General features: G+C 42.8%; 1 protein-coding gene across 1 annotated transcript in view; it reads right to left on the reverse strand.

The window, feature by feature from the left end:
- The window catches only part of LOC129377515 (uncharacterized), a 288,482-nt gene that overhangs the window by 197,888 nt on the left and 75,414 nt on the right, over positions 1 to 15,180 (reverse strand). The gene's annotated exons all lie outside the window — the stretch shown is intronic.

Raw genomic sequence — 15,180 nt, forward strand, 5'->3', positions numbered from 1 at the left:
ATTTCATACAATGACGTTACACCCACGTTACTTGACAGGAACTTCACTTTTAACACGTGCAGGAAAAGGTTGAATGTATGTAAATGCACTCTAAAAGCAGCACCCCATAATAAGACCCCTAACCACGAAATGACCATGTTGCTATGCGGTTGTGTGCGTCTCTAAACGGATCACTCACATACATTAGTGTCACCAATTATCCACTTTCGCAGGCCAGCCTGAGACAGACAGCAGAGATATTTGAGTAGAACGGATTCCGAGAAGTTAGTTAGCAGGAGGAAAAAATCACTTTCTTTCTGAGAAAGTCCGCCATGTTTCCAGACACCAAGTTGTTTTGTTGCTCCGCAGATGGTTGACGTGTATTCTGGTTCACACAACCCAAATGCATTGTGTTTTCCCTCATTGGTAATCCAATTTCCTCCCACTGCAGTGATGATGCATATTTAAAAGCTTCCAGCTTCAGCTTGTCCTGCACTTTTACTAATATAAGACTTGCATCCAGTCGAACAGGACCTCTATGGTACCATCTATAGTGTCCTCTGTCACAAACCTGCTGTAGGCCTTTGCAGCCCTCGCCTTCCATTTTTTGAAAAGGTCCAACTTTAAATTCTTGGTTATGGTCCGTAAGAGTTGTCGGGACGAAACCATGTGGAGCTCTCAGACGGGCTGAGACCCACTCAGTCTGTGTCTCCCTGAACAGAACCAATCAGGGTTCTGTTTGGTTTTTACACACCTCAACTCTGAAACAAACTCCTAGAAGACCTGAGAACATTGCCGCTGTCACACCAGTGAGCCCAGAACGGGGTTCACTCTGTTTCGGATTGTTTTTGTTCATAAAATGTCCACTTGAAATTGAATTAGATGTGACAAAATATGCATTATATCCCTGCTTCTGTGTTACCTTTGTGTTTGTTTAAACTGGCATTTTGGCATTTCTTTCTTTTTGCTATCACTGTCGACGTATTTCATGCGTTTAATATTTTAGTATGCATTTTTTCTTTTAAAGCCGCTTTGAGTCGCCTTGTGTGTAATCAGAGCCTCACAAACTTGCTCCAAACAACAACACTCAGTATGTGCATCAGCGAATGACGTAGCGGTGAAGTGAGAGCAGCTAGAAAAGCAGGTAAAAGTGCACATATTTCTCATGAATAGTTTGGCAAGACTGCAGCAAAAAGAGAAATGAAAGCAAACATCAATTTTTATAGCCAGCAATCTCAGATTTTTAGCATCTAGTGAGTCATAATATGCAGCAGGCGTTATCCCTTGGGCCCATGAAGTTTCCTCCCGGGATGCTTTGTATTTTTCTGTTTGGTAGATTAAAAGTGGTTACCACAAACATCACTGGAGTGATATATGATTGTAAAAGAGCCGCACATCCCATATGTCCAACAGCTGTGAGGGACGCCCGTCTGATGCTGCAGCCGCAGCACAAAGAGTAGACGAGGGCGTGTCCAGCTTAATTTCACAGGAGAGCTCATTCACCATTTACTCAGCATGACACTGACAACGTGCGCCATGTGGTGGATGATTTTTAATCTGGGAACGTGACGCCAGCGTCCGACATTGGCTGTTGCAGGCGCGGTGAGTCATCTCTCTGCGTCTGAATGAACGGGAGCGAAGCGCCGAGGCCACAACTCTGTGGCAAATACAGGGAGGAAAGGTTGGAGACAGATGAATGACAAGAGGGGCCCCTCAATTTTCCCTTCCAGGAAGTAACTCTTCAAACAGATCAACCAGTCTGCTCCATCCTGGAATCCTGGAAAGGGTTTTATTATCAACTTCTCCGAGCTGTGAGTCTGTCTGATCTGGTTTGCTTTTACAGAGCCTTGTCGAGCTCAGAGGTGCAGAGGGGATAAGAATCACATCGATGACGATGATGTGAGTAATGAATTATTCAAAGCTGTAAAGCTGCATCTCAGAAGCCTTCAGAGCGCAGAGCAAAGGCATTCCCACTTTCACCTGCCTTTTATTAGGATTTGGGATAACAGACTAACACAAAGCAGAGCCTTGTTGTGAAGTCCAAGGAAAAACAAAAAACAAAAAATGGTTTATAACATTTGGAATTCGCATCCTGAAAACTGTGTGGTTAATTTTCCCTTTGCTCTGATTTGCTCTAATCTTTTTTGCTCTGTTTAGATTCATGTGTGGACTTTCGCTAGGCCACTCTAATGCCGTGTTTGGCGATACAAGATAAACTTCCAGCACAGTCTAGAGTTTCGATTGGGGTTGGGGAAAAAAATCGGCCCAAACACGCTGATGTCGTGTCTGATCCTGATCCAATCCAACTAACTGAGACCTGAGCCCAAGTGAACCTGACATCTCTTTGAAAACCTGATTTTGTGATTTTTCTTAGTAGCATGCCAAGTGCCTCAATCGTTCTTGTCTTCCACTGACTGCTGCTAAACATCGTCACCATCGAGCACTGAGCATGAACGAACCGCTTCACCCAGGTCCAGGGAGGTTCAGGGCAAACATGGAAGTGTGTTTTTTGGTCTGGAGGTGCGAACATTACATTTTTACTGATAAAAACAATCTTCGAAAACACAATATGATTAATTTTGTAATTGACAGGGCCCCGTTTTTTTTTTTTTTTTTTTTTGTTTCTTTTGCCAATTTCTATGAACAAAACATAAATAAATAAACTGTGGAGGGCCCCCAGTCGGTCAGGGGCCCTTAGAACTTTCATCAGTTTTCCCGGCACCCTTGTTCAGCTGTGATTCGTTCACCAACAAACAAGCTCTAAATATGATGTCATCCACCATCATGTGTTGTTATGAGCAAAACAGACTGATGTCATGAAGCAATTCTCACTTGCACATTTGAAAAATCATTCATCTTAAAATGCACGCATTAATATGTTGAATATTTAACCGGTGTTAAAAGACGCACTTAGATTATGGATTAGAGTTTCCCCTCTCAATTTTAAAGCACATGCAAGCAAGCATCAAGAGCAACGGTGGAGAAAGTACTCAAAACAATGTACTTGGGTAAAAGTACAAACAAACAGACAAAAAAGTGAAAGTGCTCCACCTCTCATCCAATGACAGCTAGAGATCGGCACCAGGCCCTCCTCCCTGCAAAAACAAAATGGGTGCAGACAATGGATTTTAGTTTATCCCATTGGTTTAACGCAGTGGTGGGCAACTCCAGGCCTTGAGGGCCAGTCTCCTGGAACTTTTAAATGTCTCTCTCCTTCAACACACCTGAGTCAAATAATGGGGTCATTCGCAGGACTCTGGAGAACCTGACTGCACTTAAGAGGTGATTCGATGATTTAATTCAGCTGTGTTGGACCAGGGAGACACCCAAGAGTTGCAGGATACCGCCCTCGAGGACCAGGATTGTCCACCCCGAGTTTAACGTATTAAACCAATGAGATTAACATATTAAATCATTTCCAGCCATCTCTTCTCGCTGAAGGCTCTCCACAAGCTTGAGGACTTGTGGGAATGGTTCACCATTCTTCCAGTAGTGCATTTATGAGATCAGATGATTGGAAGAGAGAACCTGGCTCAGTCGCGACACTAATTCGCCTCAAAGCTGCTCTGCTGAGGTCAGAACTGTGCGCCGGCCAATCAGATTCTCCCACAACAAACGTATCCATATCTTTGTGGACGAAGATCCCTCTTTGTGCACTTTGTGTGCGGTCATTTTGAAGCAGAAAGGAGGTGTTCACAATGTGTTCCCACCAAGTTGGGAACATTACATTTTTACAAATGCCTCATATGGGGAGACATTCAGCATTCCTCTCACAAAAACTACGGGACTGACTCTGGAAAGCAGCACATTCCCCTCTGGACCTACTTTACACTTGACACAATGCATGCTGAGAAATGCCATTCTCCTGGCACCTGCCAAACCCAGAGGGTCTCTAACCCTAACCCTAACTACTGCTTTGAATTTATTTGAAGCCTGTGTGACATCTCAACGTTTGACTTATATCCTCTTGGTAGAATCTACCGACCCTGCTCTGGGATTTTATGTGGCCTACCTCTTAATAGTTGAGTCATTGTTGTTCTCAAATTCTCCAACTCTGCTTAATCCTCCTAACAATTAACTTGTGAATACTTAGTGGTGAGGAATGTTTGCAGCCGGACTTACTGCACCGTTGGCGTCCTGTCAAGGTGCCACACGATAATCCACTGAGCTCTTGAGGGTGACCCGTTCTTCCAAAGAAAATTGCACTCACTGCATAATAAAAGTGTGCCCAGTGAGGCTCATTGGAGAGGATTGGCACCAATGATGTTGGATCCTTGAAGTGGAGGTTTAGTTTTTCACCACACTTGGTGTTTTTCACCTCGGCTTAAAGATTCAGCTGATCTGAATCACATGTCTGCTGTGTCCCCTACATGGCTTTTGGCAAATTTTGAATGGGTTTATGTCAATTTTTTTTCATTTATTTCCTCTCTTCAACAATGTTCAGATATTTGGAGTGTGTGTCTAACAGTTGTCTTTTGGCAGGTGTTTGCCTGTGCCGTTCCTCCAGAGTTTCAAAGGGTCTCTTTGTTGCGTCTCTGATCAATGTTGCCCTTCACCAACCACTTGCTTTGTTGGACTTGGACTTAAGTTTGAAAGCCTACACATTTGTTCTGACTTGTCTCGGAATGTAAGCGGTTTTCATCATTGGTGCAATTGGTTGAGCTATTGCTGCCAGTAACTTTGGGTTATGTTTTGTATTCTCGCTGGTTTGATGCCTTCAGGGAAGCGCCCCGTCAATGCAAGCCTCTCCACGGTGCAGATGCAGTTCACTCGGAAAAAAATCATGAGCGTCACCACAGAAACTGAAGTAGACACTGGCTTTTGTAACAGGGAGATAAACTAGCACGTGACTTTTCAGATGTACATCATATTGACTGGAACAACTTGTCTGAGAAACAAGACTTGCATTCTGCTCAAACCGTATGATGACAGACGGACGATGTAAAATGACTGCAAGCCTATTTATGCAATGTGAAACAATTCTTGCTTAATATTTCCTTCTTATCAGAAAGATGTGTACTGTCGATTATCAGATGCATGCGATTCACATTTGAATCTTTGAGATTTTTAAAGGCCTCGTAAAATGAAATTTTACGTCATCCCTTGGATGTTCGAGCTTTGAAATTGTAACTTGTACAATGACCAACGGCAAAAGTATTCTTATGAAGTTGTTTCTTTATGTAGATGTAGATATTAAAGATTCAAAGAAATAAATGAGGATCATATTTCTACCCAGGACCATTTAGTGCTTTACAGACCATCCATGAATTGAAACAAATTTATTGCTCGACAAAGAAGAGATTTGAGAAATCGGTTTTAGTGTTGTTAGTCAGGACTTTGGCTGCAGCATTTTAAATAAGCTTCAGCTGCTAATTTTTAGGACTTTTCTTTATTATTCTTATTATTTTCAGTGAAACCTGCAAAAACACTGCTGCAGCAATGTAACCCACAGGAAATGAAGGCATGGGCAAGTTTTTCTTTGTCCCGTTATGCAGATATTCTGTCATTTGGTTTTGAGGTGACGTTAAGCTGATTTAGTAACAACGGACTGGTGGCTGTCTAAGCTGCGTTTTATTCTTCTAAAGCAAAAAAAAAAACTGCCCAGCTTCACTTCTGCTCCCTTGTTAGGTATTCTGCCATGATTCATCGCTTCTGTCTCGTAAGGTTGAGTTTTACGTTTTGCTTACAAAGCGATCATAAAACCAAGAAGACGGGCGGTGCACTCAGTAACCAGTGTGCAGGTCGGTGTGTTACTTGACGAGGAAGTGCATGACACCAATTACTGTCACTGCGTTTGATCATTTTCTGCAGTTTCTCAACCCTGCTCGAGGCAGAAGAGCCCACGTTGCCCTCTGCTGCTGTTGCTCAATGTCAGCATGAAATGTAATATTTTTGGACGAGCATTTCAGAGTACTCCAGTGCGCCGAGCTTCTTAACATTAGAAATGACAACAGGAATCGACAGCAAACTCACCGGTTGCAAATAAGAAATGCAAAAAGAGTTTAGTAGCCAAAAAAAAATTCAAATTATAACAATCAGTGACTTCTGGTTTTCCTTTTTGTTCCTGTTGTTATCTGTCATTTCTTGTAAACAGTCTATTGTGTTTGTACAGTTTTTATTCACCCTGCTCAGCTGCACATCTCTTTGAGATTGAGTATGCCATGTTGAGTGTGCCGTATTGTAAGCTGTACTTTATTTATTGCAGCGCTACTTACAGAAGAGTTCTCAAACGCAAATCTTCCAATACAAAATTGGAAGGATAAAATGGAAAATCTCCTCTGGTTTATTTTTTCCACTTTTTTTCTTTAATTATTTCAATCTGAAGGAACAATTGATCAAACTTCAACAGTTTGGGTCACAACCTTTCACAAGGCGTCGCTCTCGGTTTACAGCAGGGAAGCACGGACGTGCATCTTTCCCACCACAACTGTGCGAACCGAAGTCTTTTGTTTGCGTCAGGAGGCCTCGGCCGTCTTGAACACCGAAGCGGCTGACGGTCACGAGACGGAATGTGAACCCAACAGGAATCCTCTCGACGCCATCGGTGAGACGGCATTCCAGAGAAACACTTGCTGCAGGATCTGTATCAACGTTGGCATTTCGAGGAATAAATCAAGGGTGCACACGTCTCAACAGCCATTAGGTAGGAGTAAGAGGACTGATGCACCCGACGTCGGCACATGCGCGTGGGCTGACATTTCAGTGATCCACGCGTGAGAAAGTGCACAATGGGTTTAGGCGCGCAGGCTCCATGGGTGGTGTGTGTTCCTCCAGACAATGGCAGGAGGTCTGTCCAGTGTGGCAAAGCATGTACTTCAGCTGTATCTGTATCGTTATTAATTGTGGGACGACACAATTACGACACCCTCTGAAAGCCTGAGTGTTCTTCTGGCATGACTGGACAAATAGATATTTAGTATGAATTGCAGAACAACACTATCCATCCAAACATCTGCCTACATCCACTCCTCTGTGTAACATAAACGCAAAGTAATTGATGTGCACAGTATTTTGTCGACCTTTTATATCACCATCATGTTGGTGTTGGGTGATTATTTGAAATGAATCGATTATCAGCTGCACGTCAATTTTTCTGCGTGAACACAAACTGAGAACAAGAGCACGCAACTTGTTTTCAGTCAAGAAATAACTGTAGAATGGAAATGCGCAGAAATGCACCAGGTCGGCTGTCACACTTTTTATTTGACTTCTTCTGGGCAAACGACATTCACAGCAAATAGATGAGGCACTTTGCAGGTTGGAAACAAAAACTGCGGTCAGTGAGAGCTGCAGATGTTTCTGTGGTGAGGGCTGAAGGACAGAAGAACCTTACGGCACCAAGAAAATCTGGATTTACACTTCATTTAGATGTAAATGAAGTTTTTTTTTTTTTTTTTAACAGAATCTCACTTTAGAAATACAGAAAAATCCTTTTCTTACATTCCTGAAGAAAACAGACATTGGTGTTGGTCATTAAATCAGATGTCACAGACGTCCAGAGGCCCGGCTGGGAGCTGCCTTTAATTGGTGTTTGGTTACTGGGTTGCATTCTTGAGGAAGCGTTTACTGGTTCTGGTTTGTCCTGAGTGGACTGGTTTATTGTTCTGGCTCTAAAACAAAACTCACCCTTGTCATTTTTGCCTCCTTGTTTCTCCGTGGCTGCGTTTCTTGCAAGAAATCTTTAAACGTCACACGGAGTCACATCGGCGAGCCGACAGCCCTGCTACTGATGGAGACGGACTGATTCCCGGTTCAGTTTCTATTTAATCAGACTCCGCATGCGGTCGGGAATGACGACACGCAGCGTCAGTCTGCGTCTAAAAACGACAAGACGCCGGGAAGACGGGATGAGTCGGCCATGTAGGGATAAACACGCACGTGCGCGTCTGACTGACAACTTGGCGGCGTTGGGCAGCTTGGTACCGCGAGGCTTCCTCAGAGTGGCTGCCTCAATCTGTTCGGCAAAGACGTCAACGTGTGAAGTTTCCTGGCACTGGAAAGGTGGCCGGCGATGAAGCAGCTCCCTCTCTCTCTCTGTCTCTCTTTCACAAACCCAGTCGAACTCATAACACAGTATAAATAGAAAACAAGCTTCGTTATGTGGCTCTGTAATCACGGCTAAAAATGCTCTACAAGCAAAAAAAAAAAAAACAACAACTATTTATTCACCACTATTTATGTCACTGCTGGTGATGTGGTGCTGTTGTCGTTCACGGGATGCTTTCTGATCGCCCTTATTCACGCCCTTGCACTTCACTGTCAAACTTGTTTTCGTTTCAGTTCCTCAAAAGAAAATACGTCTGGTTTGATTTTGTGTCCGGTTTTGTTTTCTTTTCCTTTTTCCCACCATGTGTCGACCTGCGTGGAGCAGGTTAGGTTTCTCACAAAAATCAAAAAATTTGAACATGAAGTCAGAAAAGATTTAAAGGCAATTATTAATATGTTGCGTATTGGTTGATTTGATGAGAGGTCATCATGAGTTCACTTCACACCATGCAAAAAACAAAAAAACAAAAAAAACACCGTGCTTGATGTAGAGGCTACTACTTTGCACACTTCAGGGTATTTATAGCAATACCTTCTTGGTACGCCTTGCATTAAAGTCTAATCAAAAGCTGGAAGTGGCTTTGGGTTTGTTGCAGTGACCTTTCTTCACCAAAGGTCGCTGCAAAACATGTAGAAATGCAGCAGATTTTATGTTTTTCATATTTTGACTCTGACACCACAAATTCCAATGTTTTTCAGCAGAATTTTATGTGACAGATTGATACAAAACGGCGCATAATTGCAAAAGGCATAGATATTGCTTCTTGTCTGGCATCTGTAAACACCTGGGGGCATCAGAGCAAAAAAAAAAAAAGACAAAAAAGAGGTTGAGGACAAACGTGTCACATGTAGCATTTTCCTTCCACTTTAGAATTGATGGATCACATAGAATCCTTTTTTTATTATTATTCCACACAAATGTAGCTAATGTGGAAATTGTGCTGTGAAATGAAGTCTTTTCATTATATATAACAGTAAAAAAAAAAACAGTCCATGCAAAAACATGCCCTCTTTATCACCAAGCAGCAGAAAGTTACGCAATGATGCACCTCACTTTTATTTTTAGTTCTCCCTGCAGCCTTAACTGTAATATTCCAGATGATTTACATGATTCATTAGAGTAGAAAGGGAAAAAAGGAGCATTTTTTCTGTTCTTTTTTGTTTGCTTTTTTGCAATTACTTTCCTCTCTAATTTTAGCTCTTTTTCTTTCCTCCCTCTCTCACTGCAGAGTGATTCAGAATCAGCCTCCTCCCTCGCCCGCTTCCAGGATGCTGACCTGAGAGACGCGCAGCCTGTTGAGTCGCACTCGGAAAAAACAAAAAAACGTACAACCCCATTTTGTTAAACAGAGATGAAATCATAATAAGACCACCAGTCAAATGTGATGAGGCAGAACTATTAGCGGTCATGCAGAGTAAGTCAATTTGTTTCTAATTTCAAAACTAAATATCATATTGACTCTGGAAATTTGGTTACCTTTGATGACCAAGAAACAAGAAAACTAAAGACTTTCACTGCAGCCTGACTTATTCCTTTGATTTGTGTTGCTCCAGTCAAAGACAAAGAGACACATAGTATTTTTTATTTATTTATTTCTTTTTTATATCTGCGGTAGATCTTATTAAACAGCCTCGTCTGGATCAACACAGAGAAGCTAAGAGGAACTCAGCTGAGCTATGTCCCGACCAGTAAGAATCCTCAAAATGTTGACGTGTTTTATTTCAACCCCAGCCCTACAATTTCACCAAGAGAGTCATGACTGCATTATCAAATATTTCCACAAGTCACCACAGTTGTTCGCCGAACCAAAAACGTCATAAGTAATGACGGACGCTGGTATGAGTTTGGATTCTGGTGGGGGGTGCAGAACCCTGTGGTCCGCCGGGGATCTGCTGGAGGCCTCTCTCCCTCTGACAGGAAATTTTACAATCGTCCAACCAAAACGGAGCTTTAATGTAATCGTTTTGGTTATTATCTGGAAGTTATTTTAAAACTGAAATTGCGGCTATATTCGATAAATCACACTGGTTTCCAGTGAGAAATCATTTGCAGGTATTAAACATATTTTTTTACTGGTCTGATGAGTCACTAAAAGCCATACTCTTCTTTGCTTCCAGTGGAATATCATCATTAGCAACAAATGTTGCTGTATTTGCTCATATTGTCTTTGCGTCATAATGACATTTGCGTGGCCGTCGACATTAACAAGTCCATGTCCTGTCACAGACTCTCAGCTGCAGCCAACTATGTCATTCCAGCTCTGGCTGTGCAATTCAAATTGTTATCATGCTGGGAAGCCGGCGGATCACTCCGCTCTCCTCTGAGTGGAACGCGTGAATGAACTATGAGGAATGCGCAGTTTGTTTTGCTTCCACGATATTCCAAAGGGAAGGAATGAAAACAAACAGCAAGACCTATCTTTAAGAAGTTTATTAAATACTTTTATATCTAGCGTTTTTTGTTTGGATTTTTGGGGGGGAGAGGGTTTGCCCTTTCTCACATGCAGTAGCTCCTGCACTATGTTTAATTGTTTGTGTTCCCTCAGGCCTTTCAGAGGAATATAGACGAGGAAACATTGTGTCAGCAAAGTGGTTTGACCTGTGACAGGAAGCAGAGGGTTTCCTAGGAAACTTTGCTGAGCTGAACCACTTGAGTCAACTTTAACCTTTAAATGATCAACAACAGTTTGGCATTTTTTTGGAGTAGAGGAGACAGATTGACCTGTACCAGTAGCATTCCCAAAGGGCGTGCTCCTGCCGTACAATTAGCTGTGTCGAGTGAGGTCAGGGAATATTCACGCCACCGTCCAATGGCTGAAGAGTTTGCTTCGCATCAAATTGTAACCGTTTGGAGGAAGAGGTCTTGGTACTCCGCCGATAAGTGTGTTTGGGCAATACAGCTCAGCAATTGGATGGACAAGCGCCACAAAGAAATCCTCATAGTTCATGTTTGGGCCACATACACTACCAAGCAAAAAAACTCTCCATATAGAGAACCCTTAATGAAGATGACTCCACCTTCTGTGTCTTTAAATGCATCCAAAGCTGTGAAAGCAAGATTTTTATGTATTAAAATTATGACTCCCCCTCCCCCCTCCACACACACACACACACACCCTTTTATTTGTTGCGTATGAAAAAACACATTTCATGAAAGCAAGAAACGTCAGAGAAAACGAGGTAGAAATGAACCCGTGTGTGTGTGTGTGTTTTTTTTTTTTTTGCTTATGACGTGAGCATACTAATGTGAAAATTTTCCAGCTGAGTTTGTGTCTGGAAATGAAGCCGTTCTGTAAACCGATTTTGAGCCCCTGGAGGCGTCAGTGCAATAACAGCAATCTCTGTGAAGGTAGATGGAGTAATGAAATGGCCCGGTCCACTGCTATGGTGGAAATTTACTTGCCTTGCTTCCCATTTCCCACACAGACAAATGCACACACACACTTTGGCACAAAGACATAAATTTAAAAGTACACAAAGACGGGTGTAAACAAACAGAACCCAGTGTTCTTCCCATTCTGACTGAACACCTGGGAAATTAATCTCTGTCAGTGGTGCACTGCACAGACCTTATCAAACCATGTTAATACTGGATTTTATTTTTCTTTTTAGTTCTGCGTGCATAAGAGCAGAATTATAGCCGCACATTCCAAACAATCTACCCGTTGTGTCCCATTCTGTACCCAGAGCTGTTTGACTTTCTGGTCCCTGCAAAACTCATCAAGCTTTACTTGGAAGTGCTTTATATTTTTACAATGCACATCAGATTCTGAGACACAATTCGTTTCTTGAGAAAGTAAGCTGAAATGATGTGCTCAGAATGCAGTTCTGCAGTCAGTTAACTCCTTGCTCCACTTAGATTAATGTCAATGGCCTTGTCTTTCTCTGAAAAGGAAATGAACGCTTTTTTTTTTTCAAAGAAGGGGAAATATGGTTAATGGACTTTTAATAGCAGGCACTTGAACTGTCCTTGCTCTGTGAAAAACCTAACCTGAGGAACACTTACTGTGCGTCTTTGCTTTCACATAGGCCTTAATGAATCTTTGCCTCAAAGAATTCAATCAGTTCTAAGGGGATGACAGAGTTTGAATTCAGATTTTACCTCTTGAGCTTGAAGCTTTGCCCCACCCCCTCCCATCCCACCAGCCCGGGTTTACTAAGCAACTTTTGGTTTTGCGCCTTTAACGGATATCTCTCTCACAGTTGTTTTGTTCTGTCTTCAAGATTTATCTTCTTACAAAAGTGTAAACAATCCTCATAAAACAGCCCTGTCTGTGCTGTTGTACAGGCAATGAGGGCAGGGGTGAATTTTTACAGTAATTACTAACTCTGTTTGACTTCCGCCCATAATACCAGCTCAGCAAAACACTGTGTCCTGTTACTACACAGATGGGCGGAAAAATGACTGTTGACAGACAGATGCTAATAAACCGGTTATGCTTGGTTTGGATGAATAGCCAGTTTGGCACCGGTAAAAACATGCTTGCCACTGACTCAGATGTAACAGGGGTGGGTGCTTCACTTACATGGGAATCGAGAGCATGTGAAATCAGACTCATGCATGCAGAAAAGACTTGCACATATATTTGTTTTGCACTGCCGCTCTCCGACGGTAGAAAGTCAACCAGATGACACGCATGTCACCTGTACGTGTTTAAAACGTGTGACCATTAGTTGAGCAAATGACCTTCTCCCACGTATTTCCACCACAAGGCTTGCAGTAAACTGCAACTCGGACTTCTGATCCGAATGGCTTTCTGAAGTCAAATGTCAGATTATACGTGTCAACAGATTCTCCCACCCGAGCCGTTGAGCTCCGTAGCTCCGCAAGAGTTGCTCCAAGTGAGTTATAGACCTGAGTTACGCGCCATGGGGGTCATTCAAGTAACTCCGCCTCCTCCAAAAAGAAAAAAAGAGGAACGATTGTACATATGAAGCTCTCTGGAACATATCCTATACAACACACTTTTCCTCTCGCCCATAAAGCAATTAGGCAAACGGAAGGAGAGCAATACAAACAGAGAGGCAGGATAACAGAGTGTGGGATGTCGCTGCAGGGCTGTAATGAAAGTAAAAAACACAAGTAGGCAAACAGAAAAAGCCACACATGACCCCTTCCACAGTAGTTTCTGTGCCCATTACCAGTTTTTTCCAGCCAAGTCTAATTCGGACGGTGACACTGATTCCAGCGCAGACCACGTGCGGCCTGGTCTTCCCTGGTCCCCAAGGGCACATCTTGTGCATCATATCCTCACTGAGGAAGCAGTACAAAGTGTACTGTTGAATGTCCAGCAGGAGTGCATTCTCACGAGGGAAGTTCTTGTTTCAGTCCAGTTCGGCTTTGTTGCTCCGCTGATGCTTTTGACCAGCGGTGGCCGAGTTCTGCAGGAAATGCATGGCAGTACGCGTGTGATTACGCCTCTTACCTCAACCTAATTGCCTTTACCTCTGACCAGGGGGTTTGACCCCCGGCTGCTTTCAGAGCACTCCAGGTTTGAGGCAAGACAGAAATCAGGACTGGGGCAAAACAATTTGTTTTTTTTTAAGTTTTGGACGTGTGAGACTGTATCAGGTAGCGATGAACATTTTAAAGCAAGCAGGTTAATGTCACGGATATGATCCAAGTGGTCCAGTAGTGGTGTGTTTGGGTTTTGGACATGTACCACTATGTTTTGAAAGTAGTCAAAGCTCTTGTTATTCCCACATCCTGCTTTGAATCTTGCCTGGTTAATTCAGACAGCAGCTGCAACAAGAGTCCGTGTTTAATCCTGTTTGACACAAAGTCTTGTGCTTTTCACATTGCGTTTAAGTTGCACAGCAGAGTGACTGCTGAAGCTCAGCAAAAGGCAGCGGTTTTTGGATTTTGCCTGCTCAGCATTGACCCGACGTTTACACTGAAGAAGCGTCTTTCAATGGCTGACTGTTTGCTGGCTGTTACGCAACCGATCTTTGACAATAAGAGCATGACCGCTGGAAGGGCGATCAGCTGGAACGCTCTGGACCAGTTCATCCTCAGAGGCTTCCAGCGGCTGAGCGATAGCTGATCCATTAGATGGGTTAACTACCTTCGAAAGTACACCACGGACATTCATTGGGTCACAAACAGGATGGAAGAGCTTTTATCAGCGACAGAGGAGTCGTGTTTGTGAGCTTGCAGCTTCCTGAACTCTTTGCCCTTCGCTTTTCCGACAGTCCACAGTCCAAACTGAGATGAACCAGCGCTATTTTAAGAATAAAGGTGTAACTCTTTGCTTTTGCTGAACAACAAGCTAAATTACTCTTTACTGTGATGCAAAATAACGCATCAGGATCTTCATTTGTTTGCCCCCACGATGCCTGGAAAACGTTTTATCAAGGTGAACGTGCTGAGGGGGGCAGAAGAAAAAAGAAGGAAGAAAAAAAAAGGAAGGGCGCAAGAAAAGACACAAGAATAAGCCTTATCAATCATGAGCACAATATACTGATGCATTTACCAAAACCAATGGAGAATGTTAAGCAACGACCACTAAATGCAGAGGGTGAATGTGCCCCATCACATCTGAACTCTCCCACCACCCCACCATGCTGGGAGGTGAAACTCTGAGGGGCGGCGAAGTTTCCTAACATCTGTCCAAACTGTGTTATCTGTTGTTCATTTTGGTTCACCCTGTCAAAACAAGCAAGAAGGCAAAAGAGGTGGGGACTCTGTTGAAATTATTTTCCATGCAAAATCGTCTATTGCTCCAAAAAAATAACATTGATGTTCAGAGTTTCAAACCTGTGCACTCCATCCACTCGCATCACATGTGCTGATGTGAACATGCTAAATTAAAAAAATAAATCCATGCAGCAGGTACGTCTAGTGGGGCAGGTCTAACTGAAAACGACTTGGATTTTCTAAATACTTTATATTTGATTTAATAGTTTAGAGTAGGAAAGCGTTCCATATGACAGAAGCTTTAAGAGTGCACTTCTTCTTTTTTTTTTTTTTGGTGCCAATATGTTTTTTCTCAGCGTAGATCGTTGTGAAATGCTAAAAAAAAAAAAAAAAAAAAAACAGTCTTGCGTTCTGGTTGCCCCGGTCACTATGATTCAGAGGAATGAGTGGCGTCCCTCACTTCCTTCTGCTGTCCAGGATGACCCTCCAGTCATCAGACCAAAGATCCTGAGGTTTTC

Source organism: Poeciliopsis prolifica, unplaced genomic scaffold, assembly GCF_027474105.1.
Source record: "Poeciliopsis prolifica strain line A6 unplaced genomic scaffold, Auburn_PproV2 SCAFFOLD048, whole genome shotgun sequence".
NCBI lineage: Eukaryota > Metazoa > Chordata > Actinopteri > Cyprinodontiformes > Poeciliidae > Poeciliopsis > Poeciliopsis prolifica.